Here is a 9,743-nt window from a genome sequence, read left to right on the forward strand (position 1 = left end):
CTTTTGTCCACCAGTGGTTTTCAGCAGCTTGTTAAACACTCACAGATTGTGTGGGCAGCCTAAACCCTGACAGGCCTGTGATGGAGACATCTTTCCTTTGTTTGGGCTGATGTGTGAGGTCCCACAGCTCCCACTCCCTCAGCCATCGCTGCTGCCCAAAATGTGGCTGGGGAGGAACAGCCCTGCAGAGTGGTCAGCTGGACTCTGCCAGAACTGTCTGGAATATTCCCATTAATCACTGAGCAAACAAGGTTTCCTGAACTCCTGGAGAGGAGGGCATAGAGAGGAGAGAGCCTGGCTCCCTGTGCTGACAGAGCTGCAGCTGCAGGGATTTAGGATAATGTGCAGTGGCAGAGGGATAACGTGGGCATGGATCTGCTGATGGAAGGAGGGGCTTGTGGCTCAGGACTGCTGGGGGTGGGGGAAGATTTTTGGCTCACAGGCCAAAAATGTGGAGCAGGAAAAGTTCACCTTAAAGAACAACACGATCTGTGAAGCTCCTGGATGTGCTGGAAGCTGGGTGGTGACCTGGAGAAAGCCGTGGTGTGGCCTGCTTGGTCCTGGACTCCTTGGGAAGAGTCCCAGGAGCAGGATACCTGCTCACATCCCGATGTTCTGGGGTTCAGGAGGTCCCAGCTGGTCCCACCCCGCTGCAGGCGCTGCTCTGGCTGCCAAGGGAAGCAGGTGAGTGTCCAGCACCTGGGCTTTGCTGTTATCCCAAAGGAGCCAAGAGCTTTAGGGACAGCCTTGCCCTGCTCCAGATAGAGAGGGAAGGGACAATCAATAATTTGGGGGAGCCCAGCCTGTGAAATCCATCAGTCTGAAATCCTAAATTGGTTATTTTGGTGAGGTGTGGGCATGGGAGAGCCAGAACTGCTCCACGCAGGGCTGAGATTCTGGTGCTCTCATGAGTCATCCCTCTTTTCTGTTCAGCTCCAGTGCAGCAAAAATGGTAATTATAGTAAATTAGGACTTTTCTCTTGATAGTGATGTATGCAAATGGGCTTTAAGGGAACAATTGAATTGTGCTGATCCCTTCTGGGGCTCCACGGTGCCACCAGAGCAGACGTCTGGCACGGTTTGAGGGCAGAATCACCACAAGTCTTGTTCTGCTGCACAACAGGGTCAAAGTCTTTCTTCCAGCACTCCTGGCAATAGCTGCAGGCCCAAAAGGACCACAAAATCAGAATTAACACATTTGAACCTGACATAATCCTTTATTAGTACTAGCACAGGAGAAATGTGGAGTTTCCCTTCTAAAGATCCCTGAGATTCCCACCCTGTCCCTGGAGGGGCTGAGCCCCTCAGCCTCCCTTCCCTGCCTGGGGGGATCAGAACTGCAGGATCCACTCCTGACTCCTGCACTGCCCTGTCAGAGCTGCTGGACACGGGCACCACACCCTGGGGGTGGTGGTTTGGATTAATTTGATTTTATTTTTTTTCCCCAGTTTAATTCACCTCAAAATTGAGTTTTACCTGAGGTCACACCAAATGTTAGGAAGTTTTGGGTTGTTTGGCAGTAAAGTGCTGCCTCCTGCTGGGTGCAGGGCCCTGGAAAAGAGACTGCCCAGGGATTTATTACTGAGGATTTCCTTCACCTGAAATTTGGAAAGGCTTTGCAGGGATTGCTGAGCATACACTTGCATTGCATCATTGCATGCACTTGCCAAACCCCATGCTTTTAGTAGTTTAGGGAAATACTAGAAAATTATGTTGTCAGTCTTTCCAGAAACTCCATAAGGTTTAAACCATCTTTAAGAATCTCCTAGTTCAGACTCTGATCTGCTCCAAAAATGAGTGACAGTATTACTCAATGATGTTGACTAAAATGAGATTTATATTAACAACAAGTCTTACTCTAATAGATAATATTATACATTGTGGGGCAACTTTGATCATAAAGGCAGAAATCCCTTTTTCTGTCAATCCTTGAACAAAATGTCTTCCCACATCCTCATAAATTACTCATTAACGTGGTTTTAAAAAATTAATTTTATCCCTTTGTGTAATTCCCTTAACTAACAGGAACAGAAAATATTCTGAGATATGGATATCCCAGACTAAATTTATACACCAGTACACCCTGGCAATGTACACCTTCTGTATGCTTAAATGCAAATTTTCTCTTGGTGCTCTGGGGATGGAGAGTTTATTGATGACACCTATAACTAATTACTTCAAATAACCAATTTATTCTATTTACAAATGGCTGACAGTGGTAATATCTAGGTGTGATCAATATTGCTGTTGCTCTATCAGTAAGGAAAATCTTGCCTGTATATTCTCACTTTGATTTCCCTCCCTTTCCTGGGGAGGCTCTTGCTGTTCGTGTCCCTTTTGCCTGTCCAGGGATGGAGGGGGTGACACAAAAATAACCATCCTGAGGCTTTTCTGCAAAACCCCAAGAACCCACTAGATGGCAAACAACCCCTTGAAAAAGCCCACAAATGCTGCTATCTTATTTAAACCGAGCCAGCAACATTCACCACTGGCAAATCGTTAATGGAATTATATTTTGGCTTTTGGTTAACCCCAGACTACAGCAAAGTCTGCCAAAAAAAAAAACAAAAAAAAAAACCAAAAAAAAAACCAAAAAAAAAAAACCAAAAAAAAAACCATTGGTAAGATATAAATGTAAAAGCTGTTTCACACTCTTGGGTGATGAGGGACAATAGAAGCTTTTACATGGAATGGTTTGGGGTGGAAGGGACCTTGAAAGGGACACCTGCCACTGTGCCAGGGTGTTCCAGGGGCAGGCACAGTTGAAATAACAGAGGTTCAGGTTAAATGCAAGGAGAATTAAACTTTACCATCAAAGAAGCATGAAAGAACCAGTTTGCCCAGAGAGTTTAGGTAGCCTCTGTCCATGGAGATTTTGAAGACTGGATAAAACCTTAAGTATCTTGTGCTGAAATCACAGTTAACCATAAACATAAATTCCATTCTGAATTTTCCAATGTTCCTTTATTCCTATATCTGACAGAAATGCAGAATATGATAATGAGTTCAGAATATGATAATGAGTTCAGAATATGATGGTGAGTTCAGAATATGATAATGAGTTCAGAATATGATAATGAGTTCAGAATATGATAATGAGTTCAGAATATGATGATAATGAGTTCAGAATATGATAGTGAGTTATTTGTGTGTCCCCACCCTCCCAGGGAGGAATTCCCTCCCCAGATCTGGGCTCACCCTCCTGTCAGTGTCCCATTGTCAGTGAGGTTCTGCTGGGTTTCTGCACTGCCCTGCTCTGCCCATAAGGACACAATTTCAGGCTTTATTGCAGGCAGTGGGAAATTTGCCACTGACGCAGTTTGGTGGAGATTTCACTCAGATACTGCAGAAGTCCCTGACAGAGCAGTAGATAAAGAGGCAAGGACCTGATGGCCCTGATCTTTCTGCTGTGACTCATCCTCTGAGGAGGAAAAAATAGCATTAAAGACCTCTTGGGGTTAAGGAGACACCTGAAAGTGCTTTAAACGCAGAACAAACTTGCAAAGCCATGAAGAAATGTTTGAGGAGCTCACAGACCGTGACAGGAATTGGTTCCTGCAGGGAGAGCAGGGGCCAGCTGACATCACCCCAGCTCTACCCTCGCTCTGCTCTGTGCCCTCCTTGCTTGGCCAACTGCTGTTTTAACCCTCGGGTGATAAAAAAACCTGTTTAATATTAAAGCACACGAAAAAAGCTCTTCCTCACGAGCAGAGCAGTGAGCTGTGGCCACAAAAACCCAGCAGCAGAGCAGGAGAGGGTGTCAGCCCCTCAGAGCCCTCCCAGAGCAGATGTGAAGAGCCCAAGAGCCTTCCTGGCTCCTCTGACCGTGCACACACAGCGCTGCTCTCCCTGACCTCGCCTCACCCCTGCAGATCACAGATCAGTAAATGCAAATATGCACAAGGTGAAGTGGTGAAAGATTTGTTTGGTATTTCCATGAGGTGAAGCATCTCTGGAGGGGCTGTGTCTGTGCAGGGGAAGCACCTGCTGGCACCGTGGGCTGCTTGCAGCTCAACGTTTCCTTCCCCGTGATCAGATGAGATGAGATGAGATCAGTTTTGGTGAGAGCCCCGTCCTCTGCAGCAGGATGTGGCCTGGGTGTGCTCACATGGGGCCTCTCGGGGCTCACAAACACTCCAGGGCCATGTCCCAGGAGTCTGGCTGGGACAGGCACCTGTGGCTGCTGCTGCACAGCAAGGTCCCTGTGGGGCTGGGGTGTCCATGTGGGATTGGTGTCCCTGTGGGACTGGGGTGTCCCTGTGGGATTGGTGTCCCTGTGGGGCTGGGGTGTCCATGTGGGATTGGTGTCCCTGTGGGATTGGTGTCCCTGTGGGGCTGGGGTGTCCATGTGGGACTGGGGTGTCCATGTGGGATTGGTGTCCCTGTGGGGCTGGGGTGTCCATGTGGGACTGGGGTGTCCATGTGGGGCTGGGGTGTCCCTGTGGGATTGGTGTCCCTGTGGGGCTGGGGTGTCCCTCTGGGATTGGTGTCCCTGTGGGGCTGGGGTGTCCCTCTGGGCCGTGCCAGGGTTGTTAACACAGTTTGGGTGGGCAGGAAATGCCCCAAGGCCCCCAAAGCCCTGAGCCTGAGCAGCGAGGCAATTCCTGGCTAAAGCTATTCCATCTTAAACAGATTTAACTCGGGAATGCTCACTTGGGCTCAGCCTGCTGGCCCAGGTGAGCACAGGTGATGCTGAGCTTTGCAGGCTGGGTGTCACAGTCATGACTGAAACACACACTGCACTTGCTGGCTTGTCCATGTCCACATGTTCCTCACTCCTGGAGGTGGCTTGTCCCTGCTGGCACACACTCCTCAGCTGCTGCCCCACAAAAGCCAGGTAAGCCTGGCCAGCCGAGCCAGCTTCATCTTTCTTTTTCTGTCCTTCAAAGCTGAAGACTCATGAGGAAAGCTCTAAAAATAGTTTATGGCTCTCATTGTAGTGACAAATGTCCTCCTGGCGGAGCCAGAGCTATATCAGTGCCTGACGTGTGCTGTGCAGGACACAGCCTGTTCTCCTCTGTCCCTCTGTGCCAGTGGCTCTGCTGTGACCTGCTCCAGCTCAGCTCCCTGCCCTGCACTCCCTGCTCCCTCCTGCAGCTCCAGCCCACTCGGCTGGGACAGCCTTGGGACACGCACAGCCACACACGAGGACAGAGCAGGGGACCGCACCCCAAGGACAAGCCAGGCCTGATCCCTGCTCAGGGATTCTCCAGCAGGATGATGCAGGGGGCACAAGCCTCGTGCTGAGCAGAGGGGCTTTGGGAACCTGCCCCATGCTCAGTACCATCCTCTCCCAGCTGCTGTTTCCCGGTTTTCTTACCCCAGCTGGGAATCCCAGCAGACCCACAGCCTTTCACTGGGCTGGATGGGATTGCAAGGGCTGGTGGGGATGTCACCCAGGCTGGCTGTGTGCTTCTCCCCGTTCCCAAAGGTGGCCAGAAGGGTTTGTCACCCGTCAATTCTCGGCTGTCCAAGGGATGGAGCTGTGCCACCGCGGGGACATGAAGCAGCCTGTTTGTTCCTGTCACACCTTCTCGGTTTCGGGTGTCACCAGCAGTGCTGAGTCAAAGCTGGGGCTCAGCAGAAACCACCTGGCAGCAGAGATGTCACCACATGGCTGTCACACCTCGGGACAATCACCTGCTCTCCTTCCACCCTCTGGAGCTGCCCACACAGAACTCCAGCTGCTCGTGGCCAGGCCATGCACAACCGCCCTGCTCACACCCAGCCTCTCCAGAGAGAGAAGCCCAGAGATCCAGCCTTAAAGGTTGTTATTGCTGCTGATCTACACCTCAGTGGGACCTGATAAGATCCAATAAATCAAATTCCACATGCTTTTCCTGGAACACCAGCGTGTCTCAAGGAGAAAAGCAGGGCTGAGTTTAAATGTGCTGGAAAACACAAATTGAATTTCAGTGCCTTCAAGCCTGATGCCCAATTTGTAAATGCATCAAACTGCTATATTTGAATGTTTATTTAAATTAATACTATTATTGCAAAGAGGTGAGCTGTTGAACATCAGCCTGTAGGAAAAACTGATTTTAATACATGGTGAGTATTCCTTAATTCCTTCCTTTCACAATGCTCTGCATTGCTTTGATGGAAGTTCAAGGGATTTGTGTGTGTTGTGATGGGAAACCTGAAGCTTCAAGTCCATAAACTCATGAATTGAGAGAAACAGGTTTCATTTAGGCACTACAACTTCTGAAAAATCTACAAAACACAAAATTCAGATTTACTTAGAAAACAAAAGGCAAACAAGTACTGTGCCTTGAGTATGAGGTTTGAAGAGCACCAATTTTCCAGTTCTGCAGTGAATTTTACATTCTAGATGACAGAAAAATTGGGAAAAAAGGACAAAGCAAAACCAAGTTGCTTTCATACACGAACAACGTTTAAATCGTTTATTGATAAAGACTTTAAGCCAGTCACCAAGGCTGCCTCCACTGCAGTAAACAAGGAACGAGAGGAATTTCACTGAAACCAAGGAGGGATTGGGGAGTGGAAGGTAAAGGCTCAGTTAACCTGAAACAGAGAAACATTTACAGCCAAGTGTATCCCAACTGTCCTGGTTTCACAGGCGGTTATTCACGGTTCCAACTGCAGGGTGTGACTGCACTGCTCAATTCCTCTTTTCTCTTTCAAAACCAGTGAGTAAGAGCTTAAAGAACTCGCCCTCTGGGAACGATTTCAAATAATCCTCCTTCTTCCTCTGAGCTGTTCATTCAGAGCCCCAAATTGGAGTCTCTATAATTCTTTCATAAAGGTATCTAACGAATTTCTCTTCAAGTTATAATTTGGCAGAGCAAAACACTGTTTATCCAGCTGGAATAAATCTCACTGCCAAGTTTTTTTGGCACCAAACTTTTACATCAATGCAAACCCAGTACTTGACACATGCGGGGGCTGTACTTGCCACCAGAAGTCCTGTTCCAGCTGATAATGCTGATTTTATATCACTGAGATGGAAGGGAATTCCAGATTCTCAGTTAATTTATCACATTCAGCATGAAAAATTAAAGTCAATGTCCTTAATTGATAGAAACTTGATAGAAATAAATTTCAACTTGAAAATTAGAAACTTAGAAATTCTGACTTGATAGAAATAAAAAGAAATCAACTTTCATCTAATGTTTTACTTTGGAGATTTTAGAATTTAATGAACAAATTGATCAATAAGTTTATCTAAGCATATCCTGCCCTGTTTTAGTCTCATCTATTTGATATGACAGCAGAGACTTTTAAATATCAGCTCATGTCAAAACATTTTGCTGCCTAAATTCCTGTCACGTTGCTTTCTTACAGTCATCATTCTTCAAGGAAATCAGATTTTTCTGTCATCACAGATTCTTATTTTCCCAAAATAATCCTTTACTTTCTGCTAAGGTAATTGCACACTATAATTTGTAGTAATTTGCTAAGAAACTTTTTGTATTTTGTTCTGGGAAACATTTGCTGCCAAGCCTGTAAATCCTGAGGGGATTTAGGCTCTCATTTGGGATATCCAAAATTCGCTTTCCATGAGGTGTTTCCTCTTTTCCTTTTTGTTATAACTCAGCTTTGGTGTCTCTCGCTGCAATCAGACACCTGGAAAAACAAAATCAGTTTACATTTGTGTATAAGTGATTTAAAGAGGCACTTCCATGGCCTGCAGAGTTCCAGGCCAAAGGAACTCCAGGAGAACCAGGCTGGTTAATGCCTCATCATGACTCAAGCAGCAATTATTGATTGATGCTATTTTCCAGCAGTGTCCTGGCAACAAAGCTCTGCTCCTGCTGCTGAGGGGACAAGGCACTGCTCATTTTTATCGAGTTCAAAAATATTCACATTAAAACGTCAAGTATCGGTAAGAACGGTCAGGAGGGTTGAGCTGCGTAAGAAGAGCAAGCACCAATCTGTCCAGCTTTTTGAAATATCAAAGTGTAACCTGGAAAACTGGAGTGCATTAAAAGCAATAAATGATGGGTGTGTGCATGGAAAAAAAAAAAAGTGGGTAAATTCCACTGTGCTGACACCTGCTGCTTCCATGACTCGTTTTTCCTCCTTTCCTTTGGCACACAGCGGTACCTGGGAGGGAAATGGAAAGTGCTGCTCGCCTTCTGCAAATACCACATAACCCAGGATTTTCACTTCAGGCTAATCTGAGGGTCAGAGAACGGAGTCAACTCCTCCCAGCTCTCCTTTTAGTACTATTTCTTTAATCTCCAGTGCATTCTGTGGGCTGTAAATTGCTGCTGCCATTGCAGAGGTGTTGTGGGCTCACAGGACATTTTTTGGCTCCAAAGACTGTTCCAGGTTTCTAAAAAGCCAGTGCCGTCCCAGGTTGGTGGTGAGATTTTTTTTTTTTTTTTATTCCGTGTAAAATTGTATTTAAAATCTCAGGGATTGTACAGCACATGCCTGTAGGAGGGGAGGCTGTCAAAGGGCCAGGAAAATAGGGTGAACTATTCCAAATAACTGAATAATAAATAATGTCCTTTCCAAGTATCCAGGATCCCTGCTGAGTCATGAACCTGCACATAAAACAGCTCCCAATTAAATGCTTTATTCCCATTTAAGAAACAGTTTTGGTGTTACAGACTCTGAAGCCCCAAACTATAAGAGGAAAAGAAGGGTAAAAACCAAACATACAGTGGAGACCTTTCTAAAAGACGTGTTTGTAAAACTAAAGAGGTTTATTAATGACTGTAACCATGACGCAAATAAGGCGCTGCTCCTTGCCTCGTGAGGAGGATGGGCAGACCTTGAGCACCTTGGCCTCTTCCTCATGGCTGATCCCATGGATCCTGAGGGAGCTGGGAAGGGGCTGGAGAATTCCTGAGAGAGCTGGGAAAGGGCTGGAGAAATCCTGAGGGAGCTGGGAAGGGGCTGGAGAATTCCTGAAGGAGCTGTGAAGGGGCTCAGCCTGGAGAAAAGGAGGCTCAGGATGAATTTCTGGCTGTGCACAAGTCCCTGTCAGGGGATATTGAGCTCTGCTCTCAGGGAACAGGGGCAGGAGGAGAGGGAACGGCCTCAGGCTGGGCCAGGGGAGGCTCAGGCTGGATATCGGCAGGAATTTCCCCATGGAAAGGCTGGTGAGGCCTTGGCAGGGGCAGCCCACGGAGGTTTGGAGTCACCATTCCTGGAGGTGTCCAAGGAAGGTGTGGACGTGGCACTCAGTGCTGTGGGCCGGTGATAAGGCGGGGCTCCGTCACAGCTTGGACTCGATGCAGGAGGTTTTTCCCAACCTCTGGGAATCTGGGACTGTTCATGAGGGACCCCCGCGGACTCGGGCAAGGCGGGGCCATCGCCTGCTCCCCACACAACATGGCGGGCTCGGCCCCTCAGGCGCCGCTGCCACTCAAACCCAGCGAGCCAATCAGAGCCCGCGGCTGCCGCGGGGGGAGGGCTTTCCCGGTCGGCGCGCGCATGCGGTTACGGCCGCGGAGGGATCTGGGGCGCGCGGCGCGGAGCCGTACTGCGGTTCTTCCCAGAAGTGACGCATCCGCCGGGGCTGTCCCGGTCACCGCGTCCCGCGTGGTCGCGACAGCGGAGCCATATCGCGACATGGGGCCAGGCCGGGAGCGCTGCGACAGCGCTGAGACAGCGGAGCCATATCGCGACACGGCTGGCGCCGCTCGGGAGCGCGGTGTCCGGGAGAAGCGGCGGGTGCGGCGTGCTCGGCCGCTGTGCTCTTCCGCGCGTGTCGCCATGTGGGAATGCCTCCTCGTTTATTGTGAATTTATTACTTAAAACGGCTAAAA

General features: G+C 48.4%; 1 long non-coding RNA gene across 1 annotated transcript; it reads right to left on the reverse strand.

Annotated features, from left to right (window-relative positions):
* Positions 1-1,197: 1,197 nt before the first annotated feature.
* LOC147651385 (uncharacterized) lies at positions 1,198-9,334 on the reverse strand. Its single transcript, XR_015274441.1, has 2 exons — positions 9,117-9,334; positions 1,198-8,905 (listed from the first exon to the last, which is right to left on the reverse strand). It is a non-coding gene; the product is annotated as an uncharacterized LOC147651385 (long non-coding RNA).
* Between the last annotated feature and the right edge of the window lie 409 nt (positions 9,335-9,743).

The sequence above is a fragment of the Cyanistes caeruleus genome, chromosome 10, assembly GCF_971803275.1.
Source record: "Cyanistes caeruleus chromosome 10, bCyaCae1.hap1.1, whole genome shotgun sequence".
Lineage (NCBI taxonomy): Eukaryota > Metazoa > Chordata > Aves > Passeriformes > Paridae > Cyanistes > Cyanistes caeruleus.